Source organism: Mobula birostris, unplaced genomic scaffold (genome assembly GCF_030028105.1).
Source record: "Mobula birostris isolate sMobBir1 unplaced genomic scaffold, sMobBir1.hap1 scaffold_338, whole genome shotgun sequence".
In the NCBI taxonomy this organism is placed as follows: Eukaryota; Metazoa; Chordata; class Chondrichthyes; order Myliobatiformes; family Myliobatidae; genus Mobula; species Mobula birostris.
In genome coordinates, this window is record NW_027276447.1 from 500289 (window position 1) to 512639 (window position 12351).

At 40.2% G+C, this 12351-nt stretch overlaps 1 long non-coding RNA gene across 1 annotated transcript; it reads right to left on the reverse strand.

Annotated features, from left to right (window-relative positions):
* Positions 1-2508: 2508 nt before the first annotated feature.
* LOC140193001 (uncharacterized) lies at positions 2509-10206 on the reverse strand. Its single transcript, XR_011884555.1, has 3 exons — positions 10132-10206; positions 6463-6723; positions 2509-2647 (listed from the first exon to the last, which is right to left on the reverse strand). It is a non-coding gene; the product is annotated as an uncharacterized lncRNA (long non-coding RNA).
* Between the last annotated feature and the right edge of the window lie 2145 nt (positions 10207-12351).

A 12351-nucleotide genomic window follows, 5' to 3' on the forward strand; every position in this document is an offset into this window, starting at 1 on the left:
GACATTTCATAAGATGCCTCACATGAGGCTGCTTAACAAGATAAAATCCTATGGCGTTACAGTAAAGATACTGGCATAGATAGCGGAATGGCTGACAGGCAGGAGGTAGTGAGTGGGAATAAAAGGGACCTTTTCTGGTTGGCTGGCAGTGACCCATGGCGTTCCTCAGGGGTCAGTATTGGGACCGCTACTTTTCACATTGTTTGTCAGTGATCTGGAGAGTGGAATTGATGGCTTTGTGGCAAAGATTGCGGATGATATGAGGGATAGGTAGTGCTGAGGAAGCAATGTGATTGTAGCAGGACAGACAAATTAGAAGAACGGGCAAAAATTTGGCAGATGGAATACAGTGTTGGGAAATGTATGATAATGCATTTTGGTAAAAGGAACAATAGTGCAGACTATTATCTAAATGGGGAGAAAATGCAAATATCAGAGGTGCAGAGGGACTTATGAATTCTCATGCAAGTTTCCCAGAAGGTTAATTCACATGTTGAGTCTGTGATAAAGAAGGCAAATACAATGTTGCCATTTCTTTCAAGGGAATAGAACATAAAAGCAAGGAGATCATGCTGAGCCTTTATAAGACACCAGTCAGGCTGCACTTGGGAGCATTGTCAACAGTTTTGGGCCCCGTATCTCAGAAAGGATGTGTTGTCATTGGAGGGAGTCCAGAGGAGGTTCACGGGGATGATTCCGGGAATGAAGATGTTAACATATGAGGAGTTTTTGCCTGTACTCACTGGAATTTAGAAGAATGCGTGGGGATCTCATTGAAATCTATTGAATGTTGAAAGGACTAGATAATGTGGATGTGGAGAGGATGTTTCCTGTGGTGGGGGTATCCAGAACTAGAGAGTACAGCCTCAAAATTGAGGGGCGACCTTTTAGGACAGACATAAGGAGGATTTTTTTTCAGCCAGAGTAGTGCATTTGTGGAATGTTCTGCCACAGACTGTGATGGAGACCAAGTTCATTGGTACATTTAAGGCAGAAGTTGATAGTTTCCTGATCAGCCAGGACATCAAAGGATATGGCCAGAAGGCAGGTGTATGGGGTTGAGTGGGATCCAGGATTAGCTATGATGGGAGCAGGCACAATGGGTTGACTGGCCTAATTCTGCTCCTATGTCTAATGGAGCAAAAAGACAGAATGTATGGTGATATCCAAAAAGGAGAATTCTATCTGCAGGCTAAGAATAAATGGGGAAGACATAAAACAAGTACAGAACTTTTGCTACTTAGGAAGCTGGGTGAGATCAGATGGCAGGTGCGACATGGACATCAAAAGAAGCATAGGAATGGCAAAAGACACCTTTACGAGAATGAAGAGTGTACTGACCAATACTAAGCTAGGCATGACAACTCGCCTCAGAGTACTGAAATGTTACGTTTATCCAGTTATGTTATATGGCTCAGAATGTTGGACAATATCTAGTAACATGAGGAAACGAATTGTAGCAGCAGAGATGTGGTTTTTGAGGAGGATGCAAAGAATATCATGGATGAAACGAATATCTAACGAGGATGTCATGAACAGAGCAAATACAAAAAGAGAAATAATGTACAAAATCATGAAAAGGCAACGTAACTTCATTGGACATGTGATTAGGAAAGAGGAATTAGAATGCACGGTAATTATGGGAAAGATTGAAGGGAATAAAGCAAGAGGAAGACAAAGACAAATGGTGATGGAAACAGCAGCCAGAGAACTGTAAATGAATACCAATGAATTGATCCACTTGACCTAAAACAGGAGTGTGTGGGCCATGGCAGTCAAAGCTCAAATTGGGCATGGCACCTGATGATGATGATGATCTTGTGACCTTATGGTCTTGTGGTCTTATCGCCTTGTAGTCTGTTGCAAGTTTCTTCATTATCAACATCACTTCCAAAATTCATGTTATTCACAAATTAACGGATCAAGTATTGTGCTGTCAAATCCAAATCATTTATATATAGTTAAATAAATAACTATATATGAAATGTTTAGAAGTATAGTAAAAGCGCTTATTATCATTCTTCCACTCACATCATCTCCTTCTGTCTCATGGATGCGGTAGTTAACACTGGGCTGAGAATATGCACTGAATATGAAAGGCAAAACTATAACTAATCTGTGAACTTTCAGCATAGCTCACAAGTGAGTGCCAACAAGGAGAAATAATTATTTATCGTCAGTACGAGTTGTTAATGGTTAATCAGATGTAATAGCACACTTGTCAAGCATTGCCCATCAGGATTACAGGATGCGCATAGCATATAGGAAACACAGCCACACGGCTTCCATGACTTTCAACACATTACTTATGGCCACTTGAGGTGTTGCATTTGCAAGTATTTGTCTTGATATTTGTGTTCGCATTGAGCTCACCGTCATTCATTTATCTTCAATTTATAAGCATGTTTCAATCATATGAAATGTTAGCTTTTGTTGAAATAATTTTTGGGATAGAACTAAATAGTCATTTCCCAAATACTTCAGGAAACCAATTTCACTTACTTTGAACAGCTTAAGTCAACTTTCTCCACACAGCCTGTTATTTCAACCTGAATGATGCCCTCACTGTCCTTGGTGTTGAAGATAAATTTGTTTTTCCTCCCCTTAACACCGTGACTGTTGCTTTTAATTCTGATTCTGAAAGGACCTGTGGAAGAAATGGTTTATTCATTAACACAGGCAGCTTCCTAAACAAACCATCTCTGGTTTGTGCACTGCAGTACTGAGTGCAATGGCCCTCAACGGACAATGGAGATCAATTGCATTATCTGGTGTCTAAACGGGCTTCAGGGAGGGAGATGTGGGTCTGTGAGAGAAACTCTAATCTAGCTTTTGGTTCAATGTGGCGATGTTGGTACAAACCAGACAGTTGAATGATGTGTCTTTACTGACACTTCTCTAGTTAATAAGTAATTAAGAGGGTGATGCATAGCTGAACATCTTGGCCGAGGGGAAGGCATACTTTACACTCTGTAGAAGCTCACCGATACTTCCAGTATTCCAGAAAATGACATGCAGAGGAAGTGTCTCTAGTTGTAGAAGCTTTAGCAGCAGCAGAAGACATTGTACCACATCTATTAGACTCACAATTTTAGCAATGTGGTTGGATTATACTTTAAACATGCGTAAGCAGAGAGGACATAGGTGTAAGTACTAAACAAACTGGAAGCCGTCAGGTAGTTCAGGAAATCTCCAAGCCCACCTCGCTCTTGAGTACTCACGCTCACATCTGTTGTGAGGAAGTGCTTTGATAGGTTGGTCATGGCTGGAATCAACTCCTGCATAAGCAAGGACCTGGACCCACTGCAATTTGCCTATCACCACAATAGGTCAACAATGGATACAATATCACTGGCTCTCCACTCAGCCTTGGATCAAATTTCAAATGTCAAAACTTTGAAGTAAATTTATTATCAAAGTATTACATATATTTCACCATTTACTACCCTGAGATTTCTTTTCTTCTTGGTATTCACACTAAATACAAAAATATACACAAGAGAATCAATGAAAAATGGCAAATAACAAGATGGACAAATAACCAATGTGCAAATGACAACAAACAGAGCAAATACAAAAAGAGAAAAATAAACAAACAGAAACAATAACAATACAAATAAGTAAGCAATAAATACTGAAAACATGAGATGAAGAGTCCTTGAGTCCATAGGTTGTGGGAGCAGTTCAGCATTCGGTGAGTGGTGCCCCTTTGGTTCAAAAGCCAGATGGTTGACGGGTAATAACTGTTCCTGGGCTAATTGCAACAGAAAATGCAGAAGTTGACTGTAAGTGGCTTTCTGGGGATAAATAAAGATTTGACATGTGGGAGCGTATTATAGAACCAGTTGGTTGGTGTACTTGACCAGCATATTCCTGTGAGGATGAAAGATAAGATGACAGGGTGGCAAGGTTCAGGAACCTTGGATAACAAGATATATTGTAAAGTCAGTCATAAAGGAAAAGGAAGAAAATGTATGTAAAGATCAGAAAGCTGAAACCAGACAAGGTTTTTGAGGAATGTAAAGGATGCAAGAATAAACTTGAACAAGGAAATAGAAGCACTAAGGGGCTAGGAAATGTTCTTTGTGGGTAGATTAAAGAAAATACTGAGACAATTTATCAATTTATTAACAGTAGAAGCATTAATCAGGAAATGGTTATTACTCATGAACAATGGAAGTAATTAATCTGTAGATCCCGAGAAAGAGGGTAAGAGGGTGAGATCAAAATGAGTACCTTGCACTGTTATACACGACAGAGATCACTGATAAATATTCCGATATTCTAGGGTTTGTTGATATTAAGGAGGAGGCAACAATGGGTGTCTTGGAAAACAGTGTTTTTCCAGGGCCTGTTTGAACTATCCCAGAATATTGACCAAGCCAAATTAGAAGCTTGCTGATAAGCATTTCACAGGATTCTCTTTAGCTACATTTGAGGTCCCAGGGTACTGGAGATTAGTGCATGTTATACCTTTGTTTAAGGGCCACAGGGATAATCTAGGAAATGACAGGCTGATGGGCCTTACATCCCTGGAAAGAATATCTAAGGCCAGGATTTGCTCCCATTTGAGAAAGCGCTGTGGATATTGACGATGTCAAAGGATACCGTGGGATGTAAATGAGTTGGAAATTTGTGTGAGGAAATGGCAGAAGGAGTTCAATCCACAAGCATCAGGAGAGGTATTTTGGGAGGCCAAATGCAAAAGGGAAGTGCACAATAAACAGCAGAGCCCTCGGGAGACATTAAAATCTTGGAGTGCAAATTAATCGATTCCTGAACATGGCAACATGATTGGACAGGGTGGTACAATATGCTTATTTTATAGATCAAGACATTGAGTCCAAAAATCACAACGTTACATACCTAGAAAAAAATCTTTGACCCATGATATTGTGGCAAACTAAAGAAACACCAAACTAAACTAATCCCTACGGCCTACAGAATGTCTATATCCCTCCATTCTCTGCACAGTCATGTGCCCATCTCAGAATTTTTTAAACTGAATATTACAGCTGTATAAAATATTTGGAGTATTGTGACAGTTCTGAATGGCACACTATCAGAAGAAAGTGGAGGCTTTAGGGAGGTTAATGGGGAGGTACCCCAGGACGTTGTTTAGATCAAGGATCCCAGCATTGATCCTGGTGGAACATATCACAGACTTCCAATGAGAAAAACAGTTCTCTATCGCTACCTTCTGTCTTCTATACCAACTGGAATTCAATTAACCAACTCACTGTGCGGATCCCACATGACTTATTATTTGTAAATGTTTACTAAATTTACTGAACTCCATATAGAAAATACACATTTCCCTACTTACAATCACCTTCATCATCTCCTCAAAAAATTTCAGTTAAATTCTGCGGTGGAGACCAAGCCCATGGGTATATTTTAGCTTCCTGGTTGGTCAGGGCATCAAAGGATAAGGCAGGTGTATGGGGTTGAGTGGGATTCAGGTTTGAACTGAATTGACTTTATTTCTTACATCCTTCACATACATGAGGAGTAAAAATCTTTATGTCACATCTCTGTTTAAGTGTGCAATGTGCAATCATAGTAATTTATAATAATTAATAATAAATAGAACAGTCAATGTAACATATAAATACACCCAAATCAGCATGAGTTAATCAGTCTGATGGCCTGGTGGAAGAAGCTTTCCTGGAGCCTGTTGGTCCTGGCTTTTATGCTGCGGTACCATTTCCCAGATGGTAGCAGCTGGAATAGATTGTGGTTGGGGTGACTCGGGTCCCAATGATCCTTCGGGCCTCATACCTTTTCTCACACCTGTTTTTGTAAAAGTCCTGAATCATGGGAAGTTCACAACTACAGATGCACTGGACTGTCTGCACCACTTTGCAGAATCCTGCGATTAAGTGAGGTACAGTTCCCATACCAGGCAGTGATGCATCCAGTCAGAATGCTCTTAATTGTGCCCTGTAGAAAGTTCTTGGGATTTGGAGGCCCATACCAAACTTTCTCCACCGTCTGAGGTGAAAGAGGAGCCATGATGAAATGGCAGAGCAGACTTGATGGGATGACTGGCTTAACTCTGCTCCCATGTCTTATGGTTTTATGGTCTAAAATTATGTGTCAGGACTTCCCATGCACAAAACCATGCTGACTATCCTCAATTAGTCTCTGCATTTTTCCAAATGCGAGTAAATCTTGATTAAGCATAAGGAAACGCTAGACAAAGTTGCATTACATTGCCCAGGGAGATTGTGGATGGAGATACAATAGCAATATTTAAGAGATATTTAGACAGATACAAGAGCAGGAAGGAAATCAAATAAGTACCATGGGCAGGCAGATAGGATTAGTTTAAATTGGCATTGTGTTTGGCATATTTGGTTTGTGGACCAAGGTTCTGAGCTGTATTGTTCTACATTGTATAACTTCAGATTGCATTTCCAAATCATACGCAGTAATAGGAAATATTAAAAAAATACTCACATCTTATGAATAGTTCCAAAGGTGTAAAAGTTACTGGATGGTTTATTAGGCAGGTTATGTTCTCCAAATGGTTGCTATATCGTGGTGACTTGTAATTATGAGCAACAGTCCTGCTTGCATTCTGCTGTTCATGTTCATACTTCCGTCTCGCTTTTGATGAAATCCACACAATATTTTCTGCAAGGCCACCCTTAGCATTTCGGCACGTTGTCACAAGTTGATCTTTTAAACTATTCTGATACTTTGCACTAAAAGGACAGACTAGAGTGGGCAATACATTACGTTATTGTGTGTAATTGAGACTACAAAAACTAAAATGACATTCAGAGATTAAGAATTTTTTTTCCATTTATCAATTTCCTGACAATAATATTTCTCAGTTTCCTAGGTATCTTAACTCCACTTAAAAACACTTTAATCAGATCAATTGATAAAGCACACTAATATTCCATTGTCCAATTTGTCTGTTTTTATCTTAACTCTGCTCTGATTTGCACAACAGAGATCAATAATTAATCCTTGGTGCACAGTTTATTGACTGGACTATGACTAAATCCCAAAAAGTTTTCATACAATGGTTTACTTATTGTGAAGGCTTTAAAATAGACAAAATTTCTCGAAAATATTGATGCACTCTATAAATAAAAACTAGCTCACAGCAAGTGACTGGGACTCCCATACTGTAAAAGGACTAGATGGGATAGAGTTTGTCAAATGTGTTCTGGAAAATTTCCTTCCTCAGTACCTAGAAGTTCCAACAAGTGAGTGTGTGATATTTGGTCTGCTATTGGGGAATGAGATAGGCAGATGACTGAAGTTTGTGTAGGAGAACACTTTGAATTCAATGATCACAATGCCATTAGTTTCAAAGTAAATATACAAAAATGATAGGTCTGGTCCATGGGTTGAGATTCTGAATTGGAGAAAGGCCAATTTTGATGGAATGAGAAAGGATCTGGCAAGTGTGGATTTGCCAGGTTGTTTTCTGACAAAGGCATACTTGGTAAGTGGGGCAATTACTGAAAGTTCAAGAAATCAATGTTCATGCATCAGGTTGGAGGCTACCCAAGCAGAATATAAGGCGTTGCTCCTCGAACCTGAATATGGCCTCGTCATGGCAGTAGAGGTGGCCATGGACTAACATGTCAGAATGGGAATGGGAAGTAGAATGGAAATGGGTGGCCACTAGGGAATTCTGCTTTTTCTGGCAGATGGAGCATAGGTGCTTGGCAAAGCAGTCTCTCAGTCTATGACGGATCTCACCAATATACAGGAGGCCACACTGGGGGCACTGGATATAGTAGATGACCCCAACAGGCTCACAGGTGAAGTGTCACCTTATCTGGAAGGACTGTTTGGGGGCCCTAAATGGTAGTGAGGGAGGAGGTGTAGGGACAGGTGTAGCACTTGTTCCACTTGCAAGGATAGGTACCAGGAGGGAGATGATTGGGGAGGGACCAGTTGGATGTGGAGGCTATTAGGTAGTAAGTGACATCTGCCCTCACCCCATCCTCCTGCCACCGCACAAGGGACAGGGTTCCTCTTGTCCTTACCCACCACCCCACTAGCCTCCACATCCAGTGCTCCCAGTGAAACCTGACGTAGATAGGCAGACTGCTTCGCCGAGCTCCTTCACTTTATCCTCCACAAAAACGGGAACTGCTGGAGGCCACCCATTTCAATTCTTCTTCCAATTCCCATTTCAACATGGTGAAGATAAAAAAGGATGTGCCTGGCAGGAACAAATAAGGTGCTTATAGAGTATAAGAAATGCAAGAGAAAACTTAAGGAAGAAATCAGGAAGGCTAAAAGAAGTTATGAGTGTGCCCTAGCTGATAAGGTGATATGTTAAGAGCAAAACGATAGCAAGGGACAAAATTGGCCCTCTGGAAGGCAATCTATGCATAGAATCAAAAAAAGATGAGGTGGAGATCTTAAATGAATTTTTTGCGTCTGTATTTATTCAGGAGATGAACAGGGAGTCCATAGAAGTGAGGTAAAGTGGTATGGACTTCACTGACCCTATACAAATTACAGAGGAGGAGGTGTTTGCTGTCTTGAAGCAAATTAGGGTACATAAATCCCTAGGATCTGACAAGATGTTCCCTCAGACCCCATGGGAGGCAAGTGCAGAAATTGCTGGGGCCCTAGCAGAGATATTTAAGTCATCCTTAATAACAGGAGAGGTACTAGAGGGTTAGAAAATAGCCAACGTTGTTCTGCTGTTTAAAAACGTCTCTAAACAGAAATCAGGGATTTATAGGCTGGTGAGCCTGCCATCAGCAGTGGTAAAGTTTTTGGAAGGCATTCCAAGGGACTGGATAGACATGGACTGATTAAGGATAGTCAGCATAGTGTGTGCTGAGTCATGTCTAACTAATCATATGGAGTTTTTCGAGGAAGTTACCAGGAAAGTGAATGAAGGCAAGGCAGTGGATGTTGACTACGTGGACTTTAGTAAGCCAATTGACTGGATCCCACACGGGTGGCTGGCCAAGAAGGTTCATCTTGAACTTGGCATTCAAGATGAGGTAATAAATTGGATTAGACATTGGCTTTGTAGGAGAAGCCAGAGTGTGGCAGTTGTGGGAGAAGCCAAGGTTGCCTATCTGACTGGAGGCCTGTGACTGGTGGAGTGCTGCAGGGATTGGTACTGGGTCCATTGTTGTTTGTCATCTATATCAATGATCTGGTTGATAATGTGATTAACCGGTTCATCAAATCTGTAGATGACACCAAGAAGCGGGGTGGAGTGGACCACGAGGAAGACTATCATGGGTTGCAGTGGGATCTGGACCAGCTTGAAAAATGGGCTGAAAAATGGTGAAGTGTAGAACTTTGGTAGGACCTACCAGGGTGGGTCTTACACGGTGAATGGTAATGCATTGAGGAGTGTGGTAGAACAAAGGAGTCTGGGAATACAGGTCTATAAATCATTGAAAGTGGTGTCACTGGTAAATAGGATCATAAAGAAAGCTTTTGCCGCATCTTCCTTCATAAATCAAAGTGTTGAGTACAGGAGATGGGATGTTATCTTGAAGTTATATAAGTCATTGGTGAGGCATAATTTGGAGTATTTTGAGCAGCTTTGGTCACCTATCTACAGGAAAGATGTAAATAAGATTGAAAGAGTGCAGAGAAAATTTACAAGGATGTTGCTGGGACTGGAGGACTTGAATTATAAGGAAAGATTGAATAGGTTAAGACTTTATTCCTTGGAATGTAGAAGATTGAGGGGGGATCTGATAGAGGTATACAAAATTATGAGGGGTATAATAGGGTAAATGTAAGCAGGCTTTTCCCACTGAAGTTGGGTGGGACTACAACTTATGGTTATGGATTAAGGGTGAAAGGTGAAAAGTGAAAAGTTTAAAAGGAACATGAGGGGAAACCTCTTCACTCAGAGAGTCTTGAGAGTATGGAACAAGCTGCCAATGCAAGTGGTGCATATGAGCTTGATTTAAGAGAATTTTGGATAGGTACATGGATACTAGGGGTATGGAGGACTATGGTCACAGTGCAGGTCAGTGGGAGTAGGCAGTTTAAATGATTCGGCATGGACTAGATGGACCGAAAAGCCTGTTTCTGTGCTGTACTTTTCTAGGACTCTAAGTTCATAAATATGTGCATGACAAGGGTTAGTGAAACATTTTGTTAAAGTTAACTTACTCAGAACCGTCAATGTTACATGATTTCCAGTGGCTGCACAGGAGTTTGTAAATGCACACATCAGCTTTTTAGCACATACCATACTTTCCAAAGAGCTATTCTGTAAGATTACACCAAAGAAATGTACTGTTTTGTTGATTTCCACGTGCCACTGAGGTTGGCTGATTACTACATTCTCTGTTACATTGCATCTAGTGGTCACTTGATTTTTCAGTTCAGGTTGAACATGTTGTTTCCCTGCAAAAATAACATCATTAATAGCAGAACAGAATCATGTTTAATATCATCGGCATATGTGATGAAATTTGTTGTTCTGTGGTTGTGGTACACTGCAAACATAGTAATAAAAACAATACATTACAAGAAGAAGTAGATACAAAAAATAAATTCAGTAAGTTGTGCAAAAAGAGAAGGAAAAGTAGTGAGGTTGTGTTCATGGGTTCATTGTCCATTCAGAAATCTGATGACAGAGGGGAAGAAGCTGTTCCTGAAATATTGAGTGTGTGTCTTCAGTCTCCTGGTAGCAATGAGAAGAGAGCATAATTGGATCATTATATAAACAATATTTATCTAATATGCCTAAGAACTTCTTGATGAGTAGCATTGATAGCATGATGCTCAACTTTCCAAAAGCCAATGATTTCACTTCTGGTTCTGTATTAACATGACTAGTTAATCACTCCTGATTTAAATTGATGACCATTGGCTCCAAGCATTGAAGTTAAAACTCTTCACCTTCCTATAGATTAATCCCACCTTCTCAATGCATTCTTTATATTTTCTGAAATCTTTATGCCCTCCAAAGCAATCCCTTGTTCTTGCTTGATGTATGTGTCCCTCTTTGTTTTTATGTTATTTATTTAATGCATTACAGGCTCTTCCGTCTCAACGAGCAGCAATACCAGCAACCCAGCTATTTGACTGTAGCCTAATCACCGGACAATTCACAATGAACAACTAATCTACTAACCAGTAGGACTTTGGACTGTGCGAGGACACTGGAGCACCCACAGGAAAACCACACATTCACAAGGGGAAACATACAGACTCCTCACAGACAATGAACTCCAAACTCTGGAACACACCAAGCTGTGATAGCATTGTGCTAACCAGTATCCTACCTCACCTCTTAAGTTACCATGATTGCACCCTTTTTAGCTGATTCCTGATGGATTTGTCTATCTTCAGCATTAAAGAAAATATTCAACGAAACCTTCATTCATACAAGTTAACTTCTCTTCACACATTGAGGTCCGAATGACATTTTATGTAATGGTGTTTTTTTACATAAATAAAGTTAAAAAATTGTAATATGTTGCTCTGAAGAGCTCTATTTAATCTATATTTTCTAATATATTAACCTACAGTGGCATGGTTCTTCAAGCAAGGCACCCATATTATCAGGTTTCAAATCCTAAGAATATATATAAAATGAGAAAACTGTAATTATTAAAGCCTTCTGGATTATAAATCACGGGTTAAGTAAGGACAGAATTAGCAGTCATTGCTAAGTCAGGCAATGAATTCATGGTATGTAGAATGAAAACAATTCTAGTTTGTATTGCTAATTCGCATAAATCTGTATCTTCTACTTCAAGAAAAATCTTGTATAATTATGTTTTAGAGTTTGTCACATAGGCTCATGAATGTATAGGGAATTGAAGGATATGGATCATATACTGACAAAAGAAAAATAATTTAATTCAGCATAGTTTTCTGCACAGACATTGTAGACTGAATGACCTATTCCTGTGCTGTACTGTACTGTTCAATGTTTATACTCATTGATAAAGGATTGGTAAGACCAGAAGACCATAAGACATAGGAGCAGAATAAGGCCATCTGGCCCATTAAGTCTGTTCCACCATTCAATCATGACTGATCCTTTTTGCCCCTCCTCAGCCCCACTCCCCGGCCTTCTCCCTGTACCCTTTCATGCCGTGTCCAATCAAGAACCTATCAATCTCTGCATTAAATATACCCAATGACCTGGCCTCTACAGCTGCCTGTGGTAATAAATTCCACAAATTTACCACCCTCTGGCTAAAGAAATTTCTCCACATCTCTGTTTTAAATGGACACCCCTGAATCCTGAGGCTGTGCCCTGTTGTCTTAGACTCCCCCACCATGGGAAACATCCCTTTCACATCTACTCTGTCTAGGCCTTTCAACATTCAAAAGGTTTCAACGACATCCCCCCTCATTCTTTTGAATTCCAGC